This window comes from Protopterus annectens, chromosome 3.part1 (assembly GCF_019279795.1).
Source record: "Protopterus annectens isolate FY-2018-M chromosome 3.part1, PAN1.0, whole genome shotgun sequence".
NCBI classification, from domain to species: Eukaryota; Metazoa; Chordata; order Ceratodontiformes; family Protopteridae; genus Protopterus; species Protopterus annectens.
In genome coordinates, this window is record NC_056732.1 from 949,513,184 (window position 1) to 949,536,330 (window position 23,147).

Below are 23,147 nucleotides of genomic sequence, written 5' to 3' on the forward strand. Positions count from 1 at the left end.
TAGGAGGGAGGGTTAGTAAGAATGTAAGGCGAGATGGACTACATACATCGAATGTTATGGTGAGTACATAACTTCTTGATGTTATGTAGTCCAATCTCGCCTTCATTCTCACCCGAGGGACAGCGTCCCTTGCACCTTCATCTTGGGTGGCTCAGTAAAAATACTCTTGAGCACTGTGGAACCAAAGGAAGATCTGCCTCTAGAGACCAGATCTAATTTGTAGTGACTAATAAAGGTATGAGGCGAAGCCCATGTTGCTGCAGCACAAATATCATCCATAGGCATCCTAGCCTGAAATGCTGTTGAAGTAGCCACAGATCGTGTAGAATGAGCCTTCACTTTAAAGGGTAATTCTTTGCCATTGGAAGCATAAATAAATGAGATGCAATCGGAGATCCAGCCAGAAAAGGTTACCTTATAAACAGGAACCCCAAGTCTGGTGCCTGAAAACGAAACAAACATTTGATCTGATTTCCTGAAATCTTTTGTCCTATGTAAATAGAAACGCAATTGTCTATGAACATCCAGCTGATGAAAATTAAATTCTGCCTTGTTGGAGAATTCAGGAAAAAACACAGGCAAATCAATGGATTAGTTAATACTGACAACAGAAGCAACCTTTGGAACAAAGGAAGGATTGCTTCTTAAGGAGACCCTATCTTTGTGAAACACCAAATAAGGTGGCTTAATCGATAAGGCTTGGAGTTCAGAGACCCGCCTAGCTGAAGTTATGGCTACCAAGAATACTGTCTTCCATGACAAGAATTTAATGTTACACTTAGCTGCGGGCTTAAAGGGAGTTGAGGTCAGCTTCTGTAATACAAAATTGAGGTCCCATGGCATTACTGGATCAAAGACTGGAGGTCGTAGTAACAATGTCCCTTTCAGAAAGGCCCTACAAAGCCTATGAGCCATAAGGTTGGGCTCATTAGCAACGTGAACGGTAGAAATCGCTGCCAGTTGCACTTTAATGGTTGCTGCAGCTGACCCCTGACTGAACAGTTGAGAAAAAAATTCTAATATTGTTGAAATAGACGCTGTATAAGAATCAATATGTTTCTCACGGGCCCAAATAGAAAATTTCTTCCACTTACTGGAATAAATCTTCCTGGTAGAAGGCTTGTGGGAAGATGACAGAATGTAGACCACTTCCGGGGAAAAATCATGAAGCCTGACTAAGGACGGAACTGGAGCAGCCAAGCTGTCAACTTGAGGGTCTGGATGGAGGGATGGAACTGTCCTGACATATGAGTCAGCAGATCTGGAGCCTGGTTCAGAATCCAGGACTTGTCCATTAGATAGGGTTGAAGGAAGGGAAACCAAATCTGATGAGGCCAGTGTGGGGCAATGAGGATCATTTTGCTTCGCAAAGACTGTGCTTTCTGAATGACCTTTGATATCAGCGGTAACGGTGGAAAGGCGTAGAGAAGACTGGAGGGCCAATTGTGAACCAGAGCATCCCTGGGTGTCTCCCCATCCAGGAGGATAAGGGTGAAGTAGCTGCTGCATTTGGCATTGAGGGGGATGGCAAATAGATTGCAGCAAGGCTGACCTCATCTGCAGAATATCTTACCCGCAACATAATTGTTCAGGGACCACTCGTGAGGCATTAGGATAGCTCTGTTCAGCCTGTCGGCAATCACATTGGACTTCCCCAGTATATGCATTGCAACTAGAAAGCAATAGGAAGACACGGCCCCCTGCCAAACTCGAAGTGCCTCTCTGCAAAGGGGGTATGATTTGGTTCCTCCCTGTTTGTTCAGATATCATACCACTGACATGTTGTCTGAATGGATTGCAATTGTCCCTGGGGGGAGAAAGCTCTGAAGTGCTTGCAACGCTAATAGCACTGTTCTCATCTCCAAGACATTGATATGCAAATGGATCTCATGATCCTGCCATGTGCCTTGGACTGTCCTGCTGAGATAATACCCCCCACCCGATCTGGGAGGCATCCGTGGTCACAGTGGCAACTGGAGAAGATGGGACAAAAGGCTTGCCTATGTTGAGATTGCTGGTCCGAAGACACCAGCGTAGATCCTGCTTGCACGTATCCGTAATTAGAATAGAATGGGAGAGTGGAAGATCCTGTAGCGACCACTGGGCGAAAAGCAGCCACTGAAGAGCCCTCATGTGTAGTCTGGCAAGGGGAACTAGCATGATCGTGGCAGTCATGGTCCCTAATAACTTGAGGATCACTTTCGCCTTGACCTTCCTCAATGGTAGTAAGGTGTAGACTTGCTGTTGTAGAGCCTGAATTCTCTCCTCTGGTAAGAAGGCCCTCATGAGCACCAAATCTAGTTTGTTGCCGATAAAATTGACATGCTGCGAGAGCAACAAGGCAGATTTTTTCCAATTTAGAGTAATTCCTAACCTTTGGCACAGTGTAATGGTGGCGTCCCTGGTCTGTAACAGTAGATGCCTGGTGGTGGCAGAAAGGAGCCAGTCGTCCAAATACGGAAACACATGGAATCCCTGACGTCTCAAGTGAGCCGTTACTACTGCCATGCATTTGGTAAACACCCTGGGAGCTGTGGTGAGACCAAAGGGCAGAGCGTGAAACTGAAAATGACTGGCACCCAGCCGGAAGCGTAGATGACTTCTCGATGCCCTGTCCATCTTGATATGGTAATAAGCATCTTTGAGGTTGATGGAGCACATCCACACATCTTTCCCTAACAGAGGGAGTATTGACTGTAAGGTGACCATGCGGAACTTGGACTTTTGTACATGAAGGTTCAATCGGCTGAGATCCAAGATGGGTCTCAGGACCCCTGTTCTTTTTGGCACCAAAAAGAATCTGGAGTAAGTCCCTAATCGTACTTGGTCTGCGGGGACAGGCTGGATGGCTTTCTTTGAAAGCAACTTTTTTATTTCGAAAGTTGCAGAATCCCTGTGACTCGGTGGAACATCTGGGATTCTCTTGGTTGGTGGGGGAGGAGAAGAGAAGGGAATATGATAACCTCTGGAAATTATCTTTAATACCAACTCGTCTTGGGTGACGTCTTGCCAGGCTTCTGGGAATAAAGAAATGTGACCCCGACCGGCTCCAGAGACACACAGTCGGGCCTCCCTTCAAGAGCGCTGGTAGGGAGAACCACGAAAGGAATCACAGTCCCCCTGGTTACACGAGCCTCCTCTGCCTCTACGGTGGCATATACCTGAATTTCCACCCCCTCCCCTGCCTCTGGAGGGGGAATCACTTTGTGCTTCCTGAAAAAACCTCTGCGACTTCCTGAACCACATTTTCCCACCCTTCTGGCCCTTGGGGTAAGGTCTAGAAGGCATGGAAAAATGGACTCCCATGGCAGACAAGGTTTTTCCTTCCTGCTCGCACCTAGTGAGTGTGTCCTTCACCTTGGTTTCGAACAACGATAAACCATCAAAGGGGGCGTTGGTGAATGTAGACTTGAAGGTCTCCATGAAATTGCACAGGCGCATCCAGGAGTGTCTCCTAAGAGAGACTCCAGAACCCGCTGCCCTACTCGCTCCATTGGCTGCGTATGAGATCAGCCTCATGGAGGAGTTGGTAAGGGAATTTAGGGTAGTCATCTGTGCATTGACTTTCTGTGCCATGGCATCAGAAATGTTACCCTGTAGAGAATCTCCTAGCTCTTTTAGGAGATCTCTCTGGAGCCTTGTAAAATGCATCAAGTAGTTCAGTGACCGCAGTGTAAAGGCCACTGAGGTAAACACACACTTCCCATACCTGTCCATGGCCCGGGACTCCTTGTTAGACGAATGGACGGTAGACGAAGTTTCAGCAAGTTCCTTCTTGGTGGCTGCTTCCACCACCATGGCATCTACTGGAACGCCTTTTGTTAGATATTCCTTGTCAGTGGGGGCGAACAAAAACTTATTGGGTCTCCTAGGGACTGGTTCCACAGTGTCAGGAGTTTCCCCACACCTTTCGACAGACAAGATCTAGTAGCTCATTGAAAGGGGGAGAAACCCAAGAGGCGGAGGTTTGAGACCCAAAAGCCTTCAGGAACACCGACTCCTCATCAGAAGGGGATTTGGAGGGCCAGCCGCCTCTCTGCTTCAAGATCTCAAGGATATCTGAAAAAGAGATATCTTCAGAAGATGACTTGGGGGACCCTTCTGACTCCTCGATGTCGGTGCCTGACGTGAGAGACTCATCCGGGGAGTCGAGGTGTTTCCTCTTACACAATCTCTTTCTGGCAGGCTCCTCAGGCAAAAACTCTGGGGAGACGTCAGAAAGTTGAGGACCACTCATGGAGGTATCCTGAGGCTTTGGGTCTCCGCTGTCCAGGGATAGAGTGATCCGAAACTGACACCTGTGCCGGAGGGGGCAGAGTATCGGTGCCATAGGATGCAGCTGACGACCTGGCCAGAATGCTCCTCATAACCTCGAAGGCTGATCCCCCCGGCTCCGAATGTCGACTAACTGTAGAGGATACAGTAGTAGCCCTCAGCGTCGAGGAGATGAGATCTGAAGCAGCTGTCAGGTCCAAGCTCACTCGAGCCGAAGCACCAAGAGGAAGGCTCGGAACTGATGAAGATTGATCCGAGCCCTCCCCCCTGGGTCCGACCGAACTGTGGACCCTCGACCCCATGGATGGAGCTGACTGGGTCGTAGCCGAAATCAATTTGTCCAACACCGATGACTGAAGCAGTTTCCTCACCACTCTATCAATGTCCTCATCAGAAAGGGTCCTCGAGAACCTGGAGGATATAGTTGGAGATCTGGACCTCTCTACAGAGGGGGTCTTGCATGAAGGAGAAACCAGTCGAATAACTGGAGACTGGCTCCGAAAGGCTGGGAGCCGATACAGACTTAGTTAAGACACTACCTTCTATCGGCACCGAAGGCAATGGAACCGAAGAAGGAGAAGCTGTTCTAGCAACTTTCTCTGGCGGCTCCGAAGAAACAGATGGAGCCGGAGGGCGCATTTTAGAAGTTGTTGTGTCCTTTTTAGCTGGAGAGGATAAGGCACTGGAAGGCTGAGCCAAGTCTTCCTCGAAGGAGTGTTTAAGCAGTCCTTTCAAAATGAGCTTGTTCTTCCTCTCCTGTAGTATGCAGGGACTGCAGGAATGACAAAACAAGCAGGACTCCTGGAGGTGAATAGCCCCCAAGCAGTACACGCACATGGAGTACCCATCAGTCAAAGACAGCAGTACACGCACATGGAGTACCCATCAGTCAAAGACATTGTATTGTTGCATTCAACACACTTTTTAAAGCCCGAAGGCCTGTGTTCCTTAGAATCCTTGGACATGCTGAATAAAGGAGAACACACACAGGTACAAAGGAATACGTACACACACTGGACCCATCTAAACTCTGCACGGGAAACTAGAGCCTCTAACTAAAAACGGCCTAGTAACCAGCGGGAAAAAAAGACTACAGGGAGGACTAGGTCCTCTAACTTAAACGGGCCTAGCCCGGGGAAACAAAGGCAGGATAGCACCACTAGCCAGACACGACAACACTAATAAGCTAACAGTATGGAGTACCAAACCAAAGACCACACGGAAACAATGGGGAGGACTAGTTCCTCTAACTGAAACCGGCCTAGCCCGTGGGAAGAAAGGAAATGAACGGGATACCAAAACAGCCAACGAAAAGGCCACAAAAACAGCAAGAGAAACAAAACAAGGGCAGTATAACACCACTACCACACACATAGAGATATGAAAATAGCTTTTTTGAGCAACAAAAAGTCAAAAGTTTATAAAAAGTTTATAAACAGTATACTTAGTCAAGGCCAAAAGCGAGACCATGTCTGAGCGTAACGAGCGGCAAACGAGATCTGGGGAATAGACCTGTTGCATGATGGGATACCTCTTAGCCACGAGCCAATTGAAGACTTCGAACTAGAGTATGGCCGAATCGGAGCCAAGGTTCGGCTCCGAACCCACGGGTAAGAATGAAGGCGAGATTGGACTATATAACATCAAAGTTATTAGAAATGATTAGTCAAACTGCTCATGACAAAAAATATACCTGGATAATATTCAAGCTTGAGTGCTCATTTTCTAAGAACTGTACAATCTGAATATACATTACATAAAAAAACAAGAAATACACAGATAAAGGGGATGTTATTTAAACAGGATGCCAAAAGAACCTTAGACAAATATACTGTGTAAATGAGTAATAAGTCCATGAAAACAGAATAACATCATTATGGAAACAGCAGTCACTGAACTTGCAATGAGTGTATAACCTTACAATTCTAAGTAACCTATCCCCTGTATTCTAGGTCCTAATAAACCTTGCCTAATTTTGAGAATGAAAAATCTCCAGTGAGTGCCTTCTGTGTGGAGTCTACATGTCCTCCCCGCGGCCGAGTGGCATTCGAAAAACATGAATAAATGGATGTGCCTTTGTTGAAGGTTGGGTGCCGGGCTGGCAACTCGGCACCATAAAAACCTACTGCCAATCATTAGCGGACCAGAGTTCCGCTGTGCGACCCCTAACCGGGAAAAGCCGAAAAGAAAAGAGAGCGTGAGATATAGTTCCACATACTCATTTAGGCGTCAGTCAAAAAATAAATAAGCAAACGTAGTCCAATCCAAAAACGGAGCAAATTCATTGTGCTAACCAAACAACCTCAATAGCAAACATGCAGGCAACAGCAACCACAACAGAAACATTCATAGTCATTTCTTCTATGAACACTCTGCAAACCTCTGGCCTCAGTATTGAGAATTGCGGCTACCCTAATTTTTCCCAGTTTTGTGATAAAAATCCTCTTTACATAGCAAGCAGCAGTTAAAATAACTAAAACATTCAGCAAAAAATGTATATAAATAAAAACATCAAACTTGTGAACAAAATCCGAACTAACCACATAACCTGTGAACCTTTTTAAATAAAACAGTTTGTCAGGCTGTAGAACTACAGGCAGCCCTTGTCACACAAAAATCAGATCGATGAAGCAACAGATTACCCAACAGCCAGAAACACTCTAACAGTACTGGAATAAAAAGGCAACATAAGCCAGAAACACTAACAGTACTGGAAGAATAAAAAGGCCACATGTGATAAGAGTTCACAGACTGAAGATTAGAAATTTAAAGTAATAAAATGAGCAGTTTGTCAAAACACTCTACACAAAATGAAATATAACCAAGCAAAATATGCAAAAAAACCAGAGACAGCATCCATAAGAAGCCACCCTCCAGCGCCCTAACAGAAACACCACGATAAAGAAGTTGTTGGTGCATTATACTTGAAAAAAGTGGAATTTAGTCACTAGAAAGGGATAAATCTTCATCAAGATTTCTCCAGCAGTACCCTTCTACCCCCCCCCCCCGATGTTAGCTAATACATTCATTATAAATTTGCTTGTATTAATGAAGTAGTGGAGTAGTGGAATGGGCCCTGTAAATGTTACATCAGCATGTGCCATGTTCATTTCTTCCAGATGGAAACACGATCCAATACTAACAATATGTTAGTCTAATGATGTAATATACTAACTGGAGAAGAAATGAAGTTCTACTGCAAGACAAGCTCACTGTTTTAAATACTGCAAAAACACAGCACCTTCAAGAATTCTTAAGTACTGAAGAGAAATTATTAATTAACTTAGTTGATGTGTTTATTTTTTTATATTTTATTAGCTGGGTAAATGGACCCTCTTTTCAGCCATAACCCAGGCCATAGTGAAAAGACAATACATTAACAACAGATATTTCAACACGTACAATACGAGTATCACCATGAAATGTTCATAACATTGGCAACAGACATTAAATTAGAAGTAATATGAATGGTATAAACAGTTTACATAATTAACACATTTAAAATGAGCAGACATGCACAGGAATGGAATAACTTCTTAAGCTGTTGCAGAGAACACACACAAGATTTAGACTGAGGCTTACTCCTCCTGCAAAATCATCACGTCATGTGGTGTGCAGTGTCAAACTGCACAGCACGGATGTCGAGAAAAGTTGAATTCACAACTGGAAGTGTGATTGCGACATTTTGACCTTTTAGACATTGTGTTCCACTTTTTAGTCAACATTTCAGGCGGGAATACCTTTTGAGTGTCGACTATATGATATTGAACCTCCTGAAATCACCCCCCCAACCCATTGTGAAATCAGCAAAAAAGTAAATAATATCAATGCCTAGCTGCAATGTGGCCTATGGGTATTTACAGAATAGGAAACACTATAAGATCAACCAAGCAGACTGAATTAGAGCCTTTACAGGATTCCTGAATTCTCCCTTGTATGTCTACTTCTATTATGAGTTCCTCATACAACTGCATTGTCTAAATTTAAAGAAAATTATAAGGCAGAACTTGTACTAGACAAGTAGTCCCAGACAGTACCACTAAAATTCCAGGAAGATAGATAAGTCTGGTAAAAGTGTTTACCTTGATGTAAGTAATCTACTACCTAGTGTGAGGATACAGACTGGTTTCATAATATAATTTATCAGGCAGAACAGTATCTGCTACAGTGCAGAACAAGTTTACCTCTCAAATCTCCCTGAGTTTGATGCTTATTTTTCAACTGCCCTGGTAAAAAAACAATTACTTTCTTGTAAATCAAAGAGGAATACAGTCAGTCAATAATGTCATGCATTACAGTTTCATGATACTCACAATAATATGATATAATACACCTAAGAATCATGAAACTGTAATGTCAGATTTTATGGTTTCATGATCCTTATTGTTATAAAAATTGATACTGATAACTAAACCGGTTGTTCTATTAACTGTTTAAGTGAATTAGAGTAATATTTCAAAATGTCTCTGGTTTTGGGCCTTTGCTCCCCAACCCCACCACAAATTATTTTTGGCTTTGTCCATAATTTCAACACACAGAAGTTAGGAATATAAAGTATGTCCTGAGCTCAATAGCACCATATGAGGTCAGACTTCTGTATTTTGAATAGGAACAAACAGAGCGTGTGTCACAAAACATCATAAAAGCCAGAATAAGATAATACTGAGAGTAACCAAGCACAGAAAAGAGTTCAGGAACACTGACTACAAAAAAGAAAGAACACCTCCATATACAGAGTGCTACAGAAGCAAAAGTGTGACAGTAAGCAGAAAGAAAAATATGCCAGCCTGAGGCTGCACTAATGCTCTTAGGTTAAACTACAGGCAGGAGTTTTTAAGCAGAGTTAGAAAAATGCCAACCCCCCCCCCCCCCCCAAAAAAAAAATTGTAGTATTTCTTGCATTTGCAAACTACCTATTTTTTCTATCAGCACCTACTTTGACAGGTCTGAATGTGTGTTCTGAGTAAAATATAGAAGGAACAATATAATTAACATTTAAAGGGATACTTGTCAAGCAGTTCAGTGAAACAGTGGTTTCTGAGTGACATCTGGAGAGTAAAATATAATTAACCTTTAAAGCAGTGGTGCACAACCTTTTTGTGGGGAGGGTCACTACATGAATTCTTAAAGGAGTACAACAGGTTTCTCTAATGTATTCCTCAACTTCACGGCCCTTTTCCTCCCTATTTACATTGTCCTCTGTAAAGCAACAACAATAAAGCATTTACAATTTTTATAATTCCCCTTATTTCTGTAACAGAAGCCTACCTTCTCATACTGTGATGGTTTCACTTACAAAATGATTCTCTCACGTTTGAATAAAGCTTGCTGGAGTCGCCCAATTACTGACATCATCGAGGCCAGGTAGTGCAGGTACTTTTTTTTTTTAATCAGTTTCCTCCCCCAAAGTGACATCACCACAGCCGTCATCTGATTCTAACTAAAATAATAAGACCCACCCATTCTGTGATGCCATGGCTCCCTTGTCCTTCCCCCAGCCTGAGCGCTGTTCATTTTATTCAGAAGTAGTGTAGTAACACCGATGTTTGGAAACACAGAAATTTTGTATGCATACTTGTACATTCTGCACGGCAAATGATGCTTAGGTGGTGTATCACTTGCATACTTCTCTGTTGTATTTGCACCAGATACTGCTAGTGTGCAGTGTGGGAATAGAAAGATTAAAACATTACCCTGGTATCAGAGGTGGCAGTGCAACATATTCATAGTGGCTTAACATGAGAGTAGCTCTAAGCAAGCACCATGTGAAACCTGAACAAGCACCTAGAATTATTCAGTGCAGCTTCCACACCTTAAGTCTGAAAATGAATTCACATACTCACATGAACAGGAGTAGCTGCATATTGATGGCTAAAGGTGTATGGGCATGTTGGGTGGTTACTACACTGCTAAACTGGTATGTAATGGTGGAGATATTTGGAAGGCATAAGCAAACACACCAGTATATTAAAGCCATAGCACCAATTGAACTGGAGGCTGGCAAATAGATTTAGTAAGGGATTTTGTCCATGCACAAATATTTCAACAGTGATTCTTTGCAGTGGCATCCATTATCTGATTCAAGGTTAATCTTGATGCCCTTTATTTAAAAAAAAAAATCAATAAAAAATTTACTTTGTTATAAGTGACTTCTGGACACAAGAAAAAGGAAGGGGAAAATATAGCAATGTGGTTTGTATGTACAAAGAGAAATCCAGGGACACTGCAAAAGGTTTTTTTTTTTGCAAACCAACCAGTGGAGTAAAAACATATGAAGGCAAACACTGCATACCAACACACTTTTCACATTTAAATCTCAATTTTTAACAAGGTGGAAGCTTGAAGTGATATCTTAACACTTAAATTAATAAAGATCTAAACTGGTTCATAGTATAAATGTTTTATTCTTTAGCTCCTTGGTGCAAGACCTTACTGGATGTGATTGCAGTCAAGTAAGGCCATGGCTATAGTGCAGCAAAAAATGTCCCCTCTAACAAAGGAAATGCTAGAGCAAAGATTAAATTACATGAGTCAAGCACCCTGCTGAGATCTGCCTATCAATGGAATTACCAGGTCAAATTACCCTCAGGACTTTGACAGCTAGGGAAGCTAAGTGTTATGGGGGAGGGGAGAAGTAAATGGACTGGAAATCATTGTCTCACAAATTAGTGCCATTTAAACTAAATTAGGAAAAAAGGCAGCAATAAACAGCACTTTGGGTGTGTTCTGTGGCATTTGCACTGTTTCTGTTTTAAGTAGTCATCCAGCAGCAGGGAATGTTACTTACACTGTTCTATTTTACTCAGTACTTTGTACACATGCAACATCTATGAAATGACAGGAACTTTAGACAAACGGAGGCCTGCATGATATAACATTTTTGAGCCAAACAATGATTTCTGGGATACTGGATGGCAACCTGATTTATCCAAACATGTCAAAATGCCAGCCTCCAGGTGGTCAGAGTCTGGAATTACATATAAAAATATTTAAAATCCTGTAAATAATCCCAGAGTGCTGTTAAAGTGTCGGAAACATCATGCCATGATGTTTTAAACATGTGTTTTGAGTCTGTGGGTGCGGTACTCCTTTAATGCATATGAGGGCCATCTCATCTCAAAACATAGTATGTCATTACGAATTAACAATAGATACTTAAGACAGCAGTCATGAAATTGCCTGTTTTCTACATCAACTTTGCATTTAACTTTATTCTGATTTGCAGCCATGACTTATTACAAACTCTTGCAGAAAGTTACTACTGTTTACAGACTATAAATTATAAACAACAAAGAATAGTCACTTTTGCAGCTAAAATTAGAGGTGTGTGCAACTGCAGTCAATTAGGTAAGTAAGCATGGGCTGGAAGTTTGCGTGACTAGAGTAAGGCATAGCATTTTTTTCACTTTTTTAAAAATTTTTAGTTACTCTCTGGGGGCAGGACGGTGTTGTGTTGAGGGCGGATTTGTGCACTACTGCTTTAAAGGGATATTCACAAGTCAATGAAAATAAAATGAAAGTTAAAAAAGTTATAACTGTGGGATGCAAATAGATAAACTTCTAGTTGAGCCCATCATTGCACAGTTCTGGAGTCACTAAACTGGCTTGAACTTCCTTATCACATCTCTCGTACACAATTTCTCAGAGCACACAAGATACTGCATAATCCATCCAAAGCTCCTTCTCTATCCGATCTCATCCAGTGGCACTCAACAAACATACTCTTTGCTACAAAGACTCTTCCTCGGTATCATCTCAAAAATGAAATAACTTCCAAGGGACTCACTATTCTCAGTTGTTGTCTTTAGGCTTTTCCCGGTTAGGGGTCGCCACAGTGGAACTCTGGTCCGCTAATGATTGGCAGTAGATTTTCATGGTGACGAGTTGCCAGCTCGACGCCCAACCTTCAAAGAAGGCATGCCCATTCACACATGTCTTTTGGAACGCCACTCGACCCGCAGGGTGGACATGTAGACTCCACACAGAAGGCAATCCCCGCACAGTAGCTGAGAATCAAACGGGAGAACCCCTTGCTGTGAGGCAACAACGCTACCGCTGCACCACCGCGGATCTCGGACTCACTATTCTTAGTATGTCATGGCTCTGACTGAGCTAGGGAGTTTGTTCTAGATTTTGAGATACATACTGGACTCACTATTCTCAGTATGCATCTCAAAATCTGGAACAAACTCCCTAGCTCAATCAGAGCCATGAACAATATCAAGAATTTATTTTAAAACTACAGTAAAAAACAGTTGCTTCAATCAAACTCTGCAACTGTTCCATACCTACAGGCTGACCTTGCTTAAGTATATTCCCTCAGTCACACTTCTTTATTTCCTTGCCCACTGATGACTCCTATGTTCTCCCTTCCCTAACTTCTTCCTGTACTATCTCAGCACAGATAAACAGAAAAATACAATTGTTTCACAATACTTTCAAGAACAAATCTCCTTTAAAATTCTTAACACAAATGCCAATACTTCTTGTATTCAAATGTTAATTCTGTTTAAGTATTTCAACTTGTCATTATAAATATTAACATGTTTCTAGTCCATGTTTTTAATATTCCTTTTATTGTTTAATGTGCATGTGAAGACTGGTAGAGAGGGGTGAAGGCTGCCAGCCTAGCCAGATAGAATTGTGCAGGTAATTCTATCATTTGTAAATATGAGTGTTGAACTTAAAACAATGTGGCCACATTACCATCTGCTGTAAAGAAAGCTAAGTCAAACATTTCTTGTTGGGCCTTTGAAACTAAAATTATTTCATCACTGCCTTTGATGTTTTGCAAGTTGGATCCAGTCCGGCTAGATGAAGGCTTCCTGCCTATTGTTTTAAGGCTAAAGTTAATGATCAGAATTTACATATGGGATGTCCTTTATTGCTCTAAGTGTAAAAGAATGTAAATGCAGTTTCTGTCAGCCTGGGAACACCAGGAAAGTGTAAAAGATGATGTGATGTTTATCAGAACTGCAATAGCAATTTAAGCAGTGAGAACCAGGAGGGATTAAGCATTTTGTCTGACTATCCAACTCACAGCACTGCCTGTTGCTCTATGTAAGTAAGTTATTTTAGAAATGTGTTTTCTTGTAGCAATAGCTAGGAATTAGAAAGTTTAGACCAAGTGTTTTTCCTGTAATGTCAAAACTGTACTACTGATTTCTTTTAAGTATTTCTGTGTGATCTCTGATCTCTCTTTACTAGCACTGACTGTGTAGTAGAAAGTATTGTCTTGTGGTTTTAATTATTTATTATTAAATATTTTAAAACCTTTTAACTGAGGCTGGTTTGTGCAGAGATAAGTTAAGCTCTAGAGTACACTACATATTTATAGAGTTTATTGTACAAAGCCACTCTAATAAGCCTTGACTAATTAGTCAAAGTTATCAATTGGATAATAATATTGCACAGTAATCATTGGACACCCTTTTAAGGGCCTTTGAATAGCTAATAATTATTAGCTGGGTGGTGGCAGGGTACTACCGTATAGTCTGAGTAAAAGGGGCAGAGCTGGAGAACCTGTGCCAGGCTTCCCCAGAAGTGGCTGTTTGGTTGTGTAAACTCTTATCTCAAAGTGTTTGTGTGTCAGCTACTTGGGCAGGGACACGAAGCACTGGTTGGACAGAGAGGGTGCTGGAGATTTTAGTTTGCCCAGCTAGGCTGAGATCTGGACCGCATAGCTGTGCCACTGGGGAGTCTTATTTGATACCAAGGGAGCGACCAGCCCCAAACTGACTGTGATCTCTGTGTGCTCTTAAGGGAAACTGCACTTTACTGTGTGTATTTGTTATCATTTCCTCCCACATGAGACGCCCTCTCTGGTGTTGGTGAAGATTGAGGATCCTTGATTGCTGGGCCAGGGCATGGGCGTCACAGTGTATATTTAACATTTCATTCATTATGTATAAATCCTAAATATTTGTATTTTAAATATCAATGGAGCGTTTCTCTCCAAGCCTTCACTGAAAATGGGTAAAGTCTTTCCCAGTCGGACTTCCCCAATAAACAAAAACTAATGAATAAATAAACAAATACATTAATGAAATATAAGTAGTTGTCTTCCCAGAAGTTCACTACTTATTTAAGGATAGCTGTGTACTTTTTCTTAAAGCTTAATGATGTCTGAAAGGATTCAAGTTGATTTCTACATTCTACATGTGTTAGAGGATACAGATAAGAACAGACAGTATTCTAAGTGGGAACACAAGCTCAACAATCATATTACCATGGTTAGCCTTAACTTTAGAATTTGTAATACAAGTGGGTGCAGATTATGGTTTGGGGCAATCACTCCTACTTGGAGAGGTAAATCACCTTTTTGAAAAGCATATTCAGTTTTGTGCGTTTTCTGTGAGCTAAATGGATTTTTTCTCTTTTGTTTGAAAGTGTTTTTGTTTCTTTTATATTTTTATTGAACACAAATGTCTGGCAAAATGTAACATGGATTCAAATAGTGATGAGAAGAAGCAACTACACACAAAATCATACTGACAGTCATTAGTGAGTACATGTAAGTTACCAGATGAAAGTACATTTAAATAAAATGTTGTGCATAATACATGAGTAATATTTTTTTATCAAAATGGCCACTCTGTTAGTATTAGCATGGAATGCAAATAGGCTAACAGGTATAGAAAAAAAACAAAGAATACTGATTTATACTAAGACGTGTAGGATACAAACACCAATGTTACAGTAGACTCACTTGAAGAGAAATTAACATGTGAATTTAACAGAAAAAACTACAGGTTGACATTCAACTTCATATCAGGAATAGATGAAAAGGGAAGTAATAATACTGATTCCAAGAGGAGCCAAACAAAAGGCAGAGGAGGAAATGGGACAATAATGGTAGATTTCTGGTAGAAAGGAGTTATAAAAATAAGTGAATAAAATATTGTCAGGGTAAAGGATTATGCTGGCATGTATTTATATTTCATCTAAAATTACTGTTATGAAGCTTAGGAGAATTTTCAGAAAAAAATATATGTTTTCAGCAGGGAATATTAACTATGGGTGGGGACTGGATCATGATTTGCAGTAGTGTTGATGTATTACAGGATGAAGATGGGAAAATATATCTAAAGAAGATAGATTTCTGAAGGATAATTGAGAATGTTTGGCACTGAAAATGTGAATTTAGAAGCAAGAACTCTGACAGAATTTACATATTCCTTCTCATGATACAATAACTGGGCTAGACTGGCTAGGAATTATATTTCACAGCAGCACAACTGGAAGTTTTCTGACCTGTCCAATAACTAAACCCAACCATGCTCCAATAAAATAGAAAATTAAGGTGTAGGGTGTAGCTGTAAAAGTGAAACACTGACACAGCCATACCTATCTTTAAAAAGAGGTGAATTCAAGGAATGGATGGATAGTGGGGCATGATTCAAAAGTTATTACAAAAGACTGAAATTACTTCAGAAGGGATACCTAGGGTGTGTGCTAAAACGAAAATTAACTTCAAAAGCAAGGTAGAAATAAGATATGGGAAAGAAGTAACAGGAATTATGTAGAGAGATTTAAGTACTGCACAAAAAGTGGAAATCTCACAGAACATGAAGAGAAGCAGATGCAGCCTGCTAAAGGAAAAATAAGGGAGTATTTGGACAATATGCACAAGTTTAGAAAGGCTGCTGTTAAGCGACTATTGTTGATAACTCTAAAGCATAAAACCTTTTAGCACAATGATTTAGGCAACAGAAAGCAGACAGAGCTGTAGCCAAACTTAGGTAGCCTATGACAAGTAAATAAGCAAAGATTTCTAATAATGCTGTAGGATATTTAAGAAATTTTACAAAAATTTGCATAAAGTAGGAGAATAAGGAAAGCAAGAAAAGGAACAAGTGGGAATATTTATGAAAGACAGTTATGCCAGGGTTACAGAAAGATGAGGCTCAGCAATTAATTGCAAAGATAGGAAGACATTAAATAAAAAATATGATCTATACTCAATCAACAGAAAAGTGCTCAAGAACAATTAATATTTTTATGAAAACTTTTACGCTGCTAAGTGAATGACAAAAAATAGAAAGCTGTATTTAACAAAATTTTAAAGAGAGGAATTTCATAATCTTGAAAGAAAGCAGAGGTGGCAGTATTACTGCAAGAGTACAGATCTTTCAGATACAGACATGTATAGACCCATTTCAATTTTAAACCACAATTATAATATGTTTGTGTCTATATTACCTAGTACAGGAAAAATGTTCCGTAAATTGGCTGATTGATATGGCTCTATATGCTTTTGTGGAGTGTGTGCAAACATCTGATATCTGACAACATAAACAGAAAAATAATGATGCAGACTCACTGACTGTGAGTGTAGTGAGTCTTGACACAAAGAAAGCATTCAATACAGTCAACTTAGCTTTCATGAATAGGATAACAGTAGCATTTGCAATCCCTGCTTGAACAATACAGAAAATAAAGACACTACACGGAGAGTCAGAGTTAAGGTGGGAGGATTCATCTCTAGCAAGTTTTGTCTGAAAGCAGCATCCAGATGGGATGGCCTCTTTCTTTTGTTGTTTGGTTTATATTTAGAGTTGTTATCAAAGAAATAAGAAACAGGCAAATTCAGGGATACAACTGGTGTAGTTATCAAGAAAAAAATGCTTTATTTGCAGGTGATAGCTTGTCCTTGATAAATACAGGAAAAGACATTTCAGTGTTGTGGAACATTCTGAAACAGCATCACATCTTATTCAGGATGTAAAATAAATGAAGGTAAAACAAAAGCTATAGCATTGAACTATGCACTGACACCTGAATTGGTTCAGCAACACCCATATGTAATGAAAACATGATAAGATAAGATAAAGTAATTAGGTGTATGGATTAGAAAAGATTGTGTTATGGCAGCTAAACATAAGTGGGAAAAGACTAAAGAGAAGATAATACAAAAATTAAGAAAATGAAAGCTCTTGATTAAGGATATAGACAGTAAGCCACAAGCAGTGAAAATTATTTAGTCCTTTTAGTCTTAACTATACTGGCCAGGCATATGTTTACCAATCACAGGAGAAGCAGTGGATGACAATTAATAAACAGAACAAATTTACTTGGGGGTAGAAGCAAGAGTTAGGTGGGATAAGTTGACTCTCCCACAGAACAAGATGGTTTACAATTACCCAAGTTGAGAGACTACTTTAACATAATGGAGTTAAAGTTAATATATATAACTCAAACAGGAGGTTATAAATAAAAGTGAAAAGGATGAAGATGAAATGGAGAAGCGGCAAAGAGAGACTAGAACATTGATACAAATTCTTAAGAACACTAACGACCATAAAGAATACTATATTCACACAGCAGCAGAAAGTAGTCTGAGAAGTACATCAGTGTGAGAATGAAGAAAGGAGATTTTATTAACAGGGATGTCTGCAAGATGAGATATAGTAAATAAGCAAGAAGGGGCTGGAACATCCTGAAATACTGGAGAAAATCGGCAAAGGAGCCATGATACTATAAGCAAGATTCCAGGAAGGAGCAACCTGCTTATGAGGAGGTCTCATGTATAAAACTCCATTAAGGACCTGTTTCAATAAAAACAAAGAAGAAAGTGGAGGATCATTGGTCAGACAAGCTGAAATGGCCACAAGAAGTAATTTAAAGAAGAGTAGGACAGGCCAGAGCATAGCAGCTCTCATAAATATTTGAACATCAGTGGTACATAATCCCTGATGGGGCCTTGATTTTTGGCTAGGCACCAACTAAAAATCTCGTCCACTTGTCATTATAAGATTTTCTAGCAACAAGTTTTCTTGCCTCCTTTAGTACCTGCAGCACATCCTCTAAAAAGAGGCACTTAAAAGGAATTAGAATTAAATTACCCAGACAGTTAGTTGAAGATGTTTGAGACTGAGGTGTATTAAACTCCCTGTGTCTTGTACGAGGACGTTCAGATTGTCACTTGATAAAGCTCAGAATTCCTCTGAGCGAAAGCGCTTGTGTGTTATTATTCTGTGGTTCTGAATAAAGGAATTGTTTGAATTCGTTTGGTGCCTACCTGGATTTACTGAATCTGCCTTGGTGAACTTACAACAAGCTGTTCCATTTCCTGGCTGTGTGTGCATTTACTTACTCGACGTTCAGATTGTGCGGAAGCTTGTGGTAACTGCTCTTGACCACTTCCATGACAAAGGAGAAAGTAGAGTTGTGTACATTCATCATAATGTAGATGTTCGAGTGTATTCACTGTTGCAGTCATCACCTGTGGGTTAAACCCTGCTGTGGTAGCCCTCGGCCGACCTGAATACCAGAGTCAATGTTTTTTTTGCATCACCTGTAGTCTGACGTCAGGTCTTCAGTGCTATAAAGCAAGGCAGCCGACGTCATTACATCAGTTTTTCTTGCCCTAACCAGTCAGAAGCACAAGAAAAATAAGGAAAAGTGGTCCTGGTGGCTAAATGCCACTGTGGGAAGCTTATGTCCCCCTAAGGGAAGATGCTATATGGGGGCTGGAGGGAGGAAAATCAGGACTGCAACAGTGATACACTCTAACATCTACATTTATCGTAAGTGTACACAACTGTACTATGTTCTTTGTGTTTCACTGTTGCAGTCATCATCTGTGGGAGGATTCCCAAAGCTGAGGAGTGGGGTGGAAGGATAGGTTAGAGTCCTTGGCATGGGTCAGCAGGCCCTGCAGAACTGCAGAGCAAACCCTATCCTACACTTAGAAAAAAGAGGTAGGTGGTAATGCTTTGTAAAAGCATGGACAGAGGTCCAGGTGGCAGCTTCCAGGATTCCCTGGTAGGGCTCCTCTGAGGAAGGCTATGGAAGTAGAGACTGCCCTAGTGGAATGGGTACGGCTAGACTTGGGGGGGGGGGTTCTCATGTAGTCTGCAGCAGAAATGGATACAGTGTGATATCCATTTGGAATGGTTTGTTTGGAAATGGGCTTCCCTTCTGCCCCAGGGGCAAAGCTGACAAGTAATTGGTGTGTTTTTCAGAATGGTTTCGTATGGTCCAGATAGTATCTGAGTTGTCTGTGCACATCTAGCGAGTGTAGAATTCTTTCCCCCTTGTTTTGAGGGTTGGGAAAGAAGGTGGGTATGTGTATGGCCTGGTTGAGGGTCACATCAGATACCATCTTGGGCATAAAGGAGGTGTTAGTCCCCAGAGAGACCCTGTCTGCATGGAAAATGATGAGGGGCTCAACAGCCATGAGAGCCTGAAGTTCTGATACCCTTTTGGCTGAGGTGACAGCTAGTAGGAAGGCAGTCTTCCAGGAGAGGTATTTCAATTCTGTAGAAGCAGTAGGTTCAAAAGGAGGTAAGGTTAGTTTTTTTAGAACAAAATTCAGGTCTCAGGGTGGCATGGGAGGCCTTCTGGGGGTCTGATATTAGAAGTCATTCTGAGGAATTGCTTAATCAAAGGATGAAAGAAGAGGGGTGGGTCTGAATCATAAAGGGCAGAAATGGCTGAGGCATGGATTTTAACAGAGGAGAAAGAGAGAGACCACTATTGAGCAACTCGGCTAGGTAATCCAAGATAAGAGGGATGGGAGGTACTGGCCCCTTTGGACTGGTTCCAGGAGCAGACTCTTTTCCATTTCCCTGTGTATGATTTTCTGGTGCTGGGCCTTCTGGCCTCTGTGATGATGTCTAGGACCTGTTTGCTTAACAGGGACTCCTTGTTAGCTTTTAAGGTATAAACCATGCTGAAAGACTGAGAGTCTGAAAGTCTGGGTGCAGTATCTTCCCCCTCACCTGGGTCAAGAGGTCTGAGATCAGGAGAAGCTGCTTGGGGGGCTGTAAGGTCAGGCTGTGCAGTAAAGGGTACTGATGCTGTCTGGGCCAATCTGGAGCAATGAGAATGGCCTTTGGTCTCTCCTCCCTTATTTTGATCAGTACCTTGGGAATAAGGGGCAGAGTAGGGAACGAGTACACAAAGAGGGAGTTCCAGGGGAAGGTCAAGGCATCCACCTTCCACACTAGGAGTTGATACTCCCTGGTACAGAATTTTTGCAGCTGGTGGTTGAGGTGAGAGGCAATGAGATCCATTTCCAGAGCCCCCACTCCTGAGTGATTTCCAGAAAGATTTCCCTGTGGAGCTGCCATTCGTGGGGGTCCAGTAAGTTTCTGCTTAGGTGTTCTGCCAGCTGTTGTTGACCCCTGGTAGGTATTGGGCAATTAGGTGCAGACCCATTGAGGTGGCTGTAAGCCATAGGCTCATGTCTAACCTGAACAGGGGGTATGACTGCCCCTCCCCCCACTTGTTGATATAACACATTACTGTGGTGTTGTCTATTTTTATCAGGAGAAACCCTGGCCTGAGTTGGGGTTTGAAAGATGTCAGAGCCTTATGTACTGCCATAATTTCTTTCTGACTGATGTGCAAGTGAAGTTGCTGGACATCCCAAAGACCTTGTGTGCACCTGCCTGGTATGTGAGTGCCCCAAGCAATGTCTGAGGTGTCGGTGGTGATGCTCTGGCCAGAAGGGGGGAGGATGACGGGAAGACCCTTGTTCCTGGCACAGGCCTCTGCCCACCAGAGAAACACTGCACTTATACACGGGATCAGAGGGAGAGAGGTCTCTAGGGACTGAGTGTGCTTGCACCAAATGTTCTTTAAATACCACTGAAGTTTTCTCATGTGAAGCCTGGCCAGAGGAATGAGAAGGATGCAAGATGTCATGTATCCCAGGGCTTTTAGGAACTTCCTCGCAGTGAGGTGACTTCTGGAAGCCAGCTAGGTAAAGTAGAGAGGCAGGAAGCTCTGCTTTTCTGGGGATAGGAAGGCCATTTGGGATGCTGTGTCTAGCACAGCTCCCAAGAAAATGATCTACCTGGTGGGATTTGCTTTGATTTCTTCTCGTTGATGGTGAACCCTAGGGAAGTTAGGAGTGATTTGACAAAGAGAAGGTCCTGGAGCAGCTTTTCTTAGCACTCTGCCTGTATGAGGCAGTCATCCATGTAAGGGTAAATCTGTATACTTCTCTGTCTGCAGAATGCTACGGCCGGGGCCAAGCATTTGGTGAATACTCTGGGAGCAGTAGATAAGTAGATAAGGGCAGCACAGAAAACTGAAAGTGCTGTGAGCCTGCTCTGAAGGGTTAGAATTTCCTGCACGATTCCCTGATGGGGATGTGGAGGTAGGCATCTTTTATGTCTAGGACCTCTAGCCAGGCATTTTTTGTTAGCATAGGCAGCAGCTGCTGCAAAGTTAGCATTTTGAATCTGGGGACCACCAGGGAGGAGTTCAGAATAGATAGATCCAGGATGGGCGCCAACTGCCCTCTTTTCTGGGAACAAGGAATAGTCTGGAATAAAAGCCTTTACCTGTTTGATCTAAGAGGACAGGGTCTACAGCCCCCTGGGATATGAGAGTTTGGACCTGTTTCAATGCCTCTGCCCACTGATTTGGAAGCAAGTCTGGGTACCCTCTTCGAATTGGGGGTTTGCTGAAAGAGAATTTGTATCCCTGAAAAATGATATTTAAGACCCACTGGTCCTTTGTTACAGAAAACTAATTGTCTTTGAAGAGGGAGAGCCTTCCTCCTAGTTTTGATAAGTGAAGGGAGGCCAGAGGGGGGAGGGGGATTCATTGTGATTGTTTACCATAGAAGGTTGGCTTAGAACTCCCTGCTTTAGAGACAGAAGTGGTCAGTTGTTTGCTTCTCTGCTGGCCCTGGGATAGGGCCTGGATGGTCTGCCCCTGCAGGGAAGGCCCAGTGCTTAGAGGGAACGTTCCTGCTGTATCTGGGAGGTTGAACCTGAAAGAAATATTTTAGTGTTTGCACAGATTTTGCTTTGTCTTCTATCTTTTAAAGCACCTTTTCTGCTTTTTCCCCAAACAAGCACTCCTTACCTAGGGGTGCATCAATAAGTTTAGACTTGACATGAGCAGGGAGAGGTTGTTCCTTCAGCCATGCATGTCTCCTAACAGATCCTGTCATCGCTGCCCTACTAGAGGCTTCTAGGGCATCATATCCACATTGTAATGAGTGTTTGGCCACTTGACAAGCAGAGTGCAGTAAATCTGCTAACTCTTTTGAATTGGCACAGTCAGGAAAGGTAGCAATCTTCTGCTTTAATAGTTCCAAAGTGTGTTGTTGATATTTTAACATATGGAACTGAAAATTGAGCGCTCTGATAGTTAAGGTTGCAGATGTGTATACTTTTTTGCCCCATCTGTCCAGACCTCTGGAATCCTTGTCAGAAGGAATAGGATTCTTGGCAGAACTAGTCTTAGCTCCTTTAGGTCCCTGTGTAATGCAGCAGGATTTCTGTACAGGTATTTGTGAGAATCCGGTACTCTGTAGTACCTGTCAGATTTACTGGGTGCAGGAGGGAGGGCGTCAGGGGCTAAGCTGGATTCATGGGAAACATCATCCACCACTTCTAAAATAGGGGGCATGGCCAGGTGTTTGTGCTGGGGCAGGTCCAGAAACTCTCCAAGTCTTTTCTTAGACTGTGGGAAATTCTGAGATTCCCATTGGAAATGTTCCCTGAGGGAGTGAAGGGTTTCCCCAAAGGAAGGGAGGGGAGGCAGTTAAGGGATGCTGTTCCTCTTCAAAAACTGAATAGTCAGATTCCTCAGAATCCTGTTCTGTCATAATTTCTGGAGAAGGGTGCCTTTTCCTTTCTGAAGTTGTGGCCTGACTACCCCGGATAAGGGAGATGAGATCCTCCACTATTTTAAGCATTTGTGCTTGGGGTGGTGAAGTAGTAGGAAGATGGTGGACAGAAGCAGATTTCCTAGGAGTGGCCTGACTTCTAGGCCTGAGAGAATCTGTCTGTTTTTCTCTAGATTCAGTGGTGCGAAAGGCCTCCTCGGAAGCTGGTGCCTGCATAGCGGCTCCAGACCCAACCGAGGCAAACACAGCCAAAGGCTCAGAAGACGAAGGAGATTTC

At 42.1% G+C, this 23,147-nt stretch overlaps 1 protein-coding gene across 1 annotated transcript in view; it reads right to left on the bottom strand.

Moving 5' to 3' along the window:
* Positions 1–23,147, bottom strand: part of RTTN (rotatin) — a 3,641,098-nt gene that overhangs the window by 1,152,709 nt on the left and 2,465,242 nt on the right. The window lies entirely within an intron of this gene.